Below are 6000 nucleotides of genomic sequence, written 5' to 3' on the forward strand. Positions count from 1 at the left end.
ACAACAACAACAACAACAACAACAACAAAAAAAAACAAAAACAAAAAACCAGATACACACAATGCAGAATTCTTAAAAGATGGAAATATATATTTCATATTGCTATCTTGACAAGAGTTGTTCAAATTGTAAGACTTAGGCATGAAAAAGGATCAAATCATCAGACAATGAATGTCCTTCTTGATGAACTCAGAGATTAATAGCACAGCTATTTATTTTTATACACTTACATACATATGTATATGTTTATGTATAATATTTTTTCTTTCAAATGTTTTTGAATAGTATGTTATTTTTTTACTCAGAAATATACAAAAATATACTATTAAAGAAAATAAGAAAAATAATCATTCAAGACGCTGTTGGCAATGTTAGAAATTTTTGTTTCACAAAAGTTATATTGCTAAATTAAAAAAAAAATCCTAGGTCTTAAAGTTTGAAAGAAGCTTAGAAAGAAACCTGAGTAAAGGGAGAGAGAAGAGCAGAGGGGAAGGAGGGGTTAAAAACAACCTCAGGACAGTTATAAGCATGTATCAACTGCCCAGGTTGATTGTAATATTATATATTACATGTCATAATAATCACAAAAATGTTTTGTTGGAGGAGAGGAAGTTATTTTTGCCGAATAATTTTGTAAATATTTGTACTTATACTATTTCACTTCGTATATTTAAACTTTTATCATCTAACCCATTTTTTCATATGTATATATTTCAACACTTTAATATTTTTAAATTTTAGATTCCCAATCATTAGACAACCTAAATATTGATAACATAAGAAAGGTGTAGATTATGCTGTATGTTGAAATGGTTTTAAGTATGATGTGAGGTACCCAAAAGTACAGAGATGACCTGTTTGCAATGTTTTATAATAAACTGTGACATTTACATTTTAAAAAAATAGCTGAATACATGCAAGTAGAGAATATTGCAAGCATGTCACCTGTAATTTTATAGAACAACCTAATTTTCTTTAAAGAGTATTCACTCAAAATTCTGTCTTGCTTTTTCTTTTTCAAAGAATATGCGGAGGGCAGCTTCTCCTTGAGAGTTTTAAAGTGAGCCTGAGGGGAAAGAGATAGCCTTGTTCTATAAATGGATTTCCTTTTAAAAGCAGTAATTTTGCTCCTTTGTTTTTCAGAAATTCTCATTAGTGGTAAATTCCTATGTTCTTTTTATGCATCTCACCTTTAAGCTTGTCATGCACTGAATTAAAACAATCTGCAAACCCAACAAACTAAAAAATATAATATAACTGGTCTGCCGCTAAGAAATTTGTTTATTATAGTTTGCCTTAAAACAGAAAATGTGTATTACTTGCATTTATGCTATTTCTTATTCTTCTAACTAGAATATAAATAGTAGCTTTTAAGAAATATTGTTTATATAAAAAACCTCTATAGGATATAATCAATTTATTATATTACATGTGCAATTTCAAAATTATGCATTATGGGACCCACATTTCATTTGTGTGCATTTATACTTAGAGCAAGTTAACACCTATGCTAATACAGATTCAAGATTATATTCAATTTCATGCACTCATAATAGTATAGTATAAGGTCAAATTTTACATTAAGTCTTTTTCTCTACAGCATATTTAAATTTGAAAAGATCTTCACATCTTATTGCATGGGTGCATGCATGACAACACATTTTGTCTATAACACATTATCATTTAAGAGGGCTCAACTTCTTAGTGTCTACAAATATTCAACAAATTGTGGATCTAAAAATGAACTTTAGAACCAAAGGCATTAAGGCCACCTGGCATTTCTGAACTGTTATTCTTTTACATTTAACTAATACAAATCTATCCCAGACTGGGATTGTTTTGATTATATGGTTATATGCTTGTATATATGCTTATATATAAGCTTTGCCTTTCAAAAGTTTTAAAATAGTATGTTTTGTAGTATAACAAAATAATGTTATAAATTAATAACTGCTCAACTTTTTACTGTCGAAAAACAGAGTAAGCAAATCCCACTCTTACATTGGAAAGATAACTTTTCAAAAGTAATCAGAATTCCTAACCTTAAAATCATGCTTAATGAAGCTCGTTTATTTTGTGGGTGAACACATTAAAGAAACAAACACAAGTTGGAAAGTTGTCAAGCGCACACAAGAACCTGTGATAATAACCTGACTCTGCTGTGATGCACTGGGCTTTTAGTTTTAGAAAGTCTGTGTTTCTCATTCTTTTTCCTTTTTCTCTGACTCTTGAACCATGGTTTCCTTCAGAGGCTATGTCCTCTTTATAGCACTGCTTACCCTAGTTCCGACACATAGTTTACAAAGGAAGAGTTTAACATTAAACTATGTATTTGCTCAACACATTGGCCTTTGTGATACTAAACAATTATATTGGAAACATAAAAGACTACTTGAGAGAAAAGACAATACATTGTATCATTCTAGGTTATAACACCAACACTGTGTGTGGAAGTAGATTAAAAACTTCAAAGATACTGTTTTCTAACAGAGAGGAAACAGTGAAAATTACTGAATTAAATTGATCATATTTTCAGATACTGTATATTTTCAGTGTGAAACTTAACTAATTAAAATGTTTCCACTTGGTGGGATAGAAAATGTTTTTACTTTCACCTGACAACCATGGCACAACTGAATTAAATTATCTTCTCAGTGTGACCACACATCCTAATTTACCTGGAAAAAGTAACTCTTTGTTCTGAAGAAACAGAAATTGAACACAATTCTCTAGAGATTTTCGTGATACTCTGTGCATTTTAAGGTTGTGATACAGACTCTCCAGAAAAAAAAGGTTTTAGAGATATATTCAATTTATTTCTTTTCACAGAAATTCACTGAGTGCTTACAGTTTCAAATTTCTACTATCTCAGCTTCTAGGAAAGGAATGTACCCTGACAGTCTCCAGAGAGTCAGTTCACATGCCTGGGATATGTGTTGCATTTCAGAAACAAACCATTTCCCACTATAAATGTGTTTCCCTCTTTGGGAATAGAAAACAAATCCCCAAAATACACAAGGAGAGAACAAATGGGACAAATGCTTTACATCAAACTCAAAGTTTAAATTTCAAAGCAGTGATAATTATGGACCCTCAGGCACACGTTCAGATAATTGCCGAACTTGATCAGCTTAAGTCAGGGAATCTGATACACCGTTACAGTCAGTCATTCCCAGAAAAGAAACTGAGTACTTCCGTTCCTAACTGCTTTGCTGTCTGAAGTTTTTATGTTTATTTTAAAATGTAAATTTCTGTATGTTAATTAATGTAATGTAATGTAAGATTTCTGCTACATTTTAGGTAAGCTTAAGAACACAGCACTGAAATAAACAAAACTCAGTAGCTCTAAATTCATGAAAAAAAAATCAGTGTTTTCAAAAGTGGAAACAAAAGTATATTTATTTCATAATGAATTTAACTTTTGAATCATATTCCAACTTCTAAAAAAATTTGACTATTATAAATATACGATCATTTTCATTACCATATATGGAAAAATTAAGCAAGACATTTCAATTACAGTCTTTATCAATAAACCCCAAATTAATCAGTGACACTTAAATACATGTTTTTTTTTTTTCTTTCTCTTTTAGAGATGTATTTACAAAGAAATTCAGAAATAGTGTATGTTGAAATTGTAATACTAGAAATGATATTTTAAAACTTTCCATTTAATAAATAAGAGTTTGAAATGTAATTTAAGTACTGGAAATAACTAGTAAATTGGTATAAATTTGATTAGAAAAAATTAATAATTTTCTCTGTCAAAAGACATTGTATATAGAGAAAAATCAAGCTATCAAAAGGGAAAGGTACAGCCAATATTCACAGAGGACAAAAGTTTTGTGTGGGGGTTTTATAAATTAATTAACTTAACAAAAATTAAAATATCCACACCAATTAAAAAGATAAAAACTCGTGAGTATGATTTTTACAACAAAAACTTTGAAATAGTTCATAAGTATTAGAAAATGTACTGAGTTCATCAGGGTGGTACCAGGAAAAGCCTTGATGACACACTCCTGGATTTACAATGATCAGAGTCACACAAAGGGACAGTAGAGAGGGTAAGAAGCTGCTCTAAGGCTCGTGCTGGTTGGTGAGACCGAATTTGTTCAGCTACTGAGGAAAAGTGGGAGAAAGTGAACATATGTATACTCTGTGTTCAATAATTTCATTGTCATGTGCATGTCTGACAAATGTGTGCGTATGTATCCATCTATACTATATAAAAAGATATGTATACAAACTTCATAAGCAGTAGTATCCAAACTGGAGGAGACTTCATGTCTAAGAATAACCAGTTAATAAGCGGCAGTGCCTTTTAACTAACATAATCAGACACTTTAACATGGTTAATAAATATCACAAGCATAATATGTAAAATAGCTGAATGTAATAGATGTTTTGTTACTGGATTTATTAAAGTTCATAAAAATACACAAAAATTGAGATCTGTGCTCAGAGGTAGGGCATCTGGGCAGAGCTCACACACTCATAATATCACAAGTCTGGGAGGCTTACAAGTTCCAGCCCAGCTTGGACAGTTTAGAGAGCCCTTAACCCCCCAAGTGGAGGAATATAACCCAGGGCAAGATTCTGTACTGGAAAAACAAGTTAAGTAATGGTTACATTTAGGAGAAAGTATCTTAACAGCTACAATAGACATATGAATGTTCAGAATGTTCAAATTGAGAGAAATGGTGGCAAAATAATCATTCATTTGTGCTAATTCACAAATTGTTGTATTAAACAACATGTACCGTGTATACATGTATGCATAAAGATGCAATAGAATATTAACAATACTAACACATAATGTGTGTCAGAATATGTTGATCTCCATATAAAATTATCATATAACAATTCCAGTAACACAAAATATGAAATAATTATTGCTGCTCTTGAAGTGAATCTGTGAAATAAAATTGAAAAAAGTTTTCGATTATTTTGATGAACATTAGAATCAATATCATGAGACTGCTCATAATAACGAACATTTCTATATTCCTTCTTGTTCTTATTCTTCTTTGTTATTCTTTCTTAAATTTGATTCTGAATGATTTATATCAAGATGATTCTGTTATAAAAGATATTTTTGGAAAATATTAGGAAGGTTATATGATTGTGTACTTGATATTATGATTTATTGTAGAATAGTATTGCATTTCTCATTAGATGTTCCAGTACTGATATTCATATAAAAATACTTCCAATAAAAAATAATTGCACATCTTATTAACTATAAATTTGGTTTTTTTTCTAAGTAGTTGTTAGCATACAATCACCTTCTGAAATAATGTAATATTGCAATATGAATATTTTGTTTGTTTCTTTGTTACACGAAACAATGTGTTTCTTCTCTGAAAAATTCAATGTATTCTGAATTAATCAACTCCAGAATAAACTTGAAATGAAAAGTAAGATGTTTGCAAATATATACACTTGTCTTATAAGCACAGTTTATTAGGATTGCCAGTCGCTTAATTGCAACAAAATATTTTACAGTTTTACTGATGAAACAAAATATATTCTGGTAGATTCTAGGGCTCAATGTCTATTTCTAGCTATCTTTTTAAATCATTTATAAATTCTAGAAGGAAACCATGTGGTTTCTCAGGCAGCGATTCTTTTATTGGTTAAATAATATGTTAAATGTATGTTCCATACAGTGCCTCTGAAGCAAGCAGCATAGTGGGGGCTTTCCAGAATCTCCATGACACACAGCACACTGAGCCCTCTTGTGACCTACATCCCACGTGACTTGGCCAGTGTAGCAAATGCAAGTGCCTGAATAGCCTCCAACTAATCCGGACCTTGACATAGTCCAGACACTTACAGGAGAACTCTTGTTTGACTTGTATTATCTATTATTTTGATCTTTACAAGTTAGTTTATGCAAAATTATAAAATGCACAAAATGGCATTATTTGATCATATGTTCAAAAAGTACCATATCCAACTAAATATATATTTTTAAAAAATTTATTTAAAGACAAA

The sequence above is a fragment of the Cavia porcellus genome, unplaced genomic scaffold, assembly GCF_034190915.1.
Source record: "Cavia porcellus strain 051 isolate PalLab524CR breed Dunkin Hartley unplaced genomic scaffold, mCavPor4.1 scaffold_7, whole genome shotgun sequence".
Classification (NCBI taxonomy): Eukaryota; Metazoa; Chordata; class Mammalia; order Rodentia; family Caviidae; genus Cavia; species Cavia porcellus.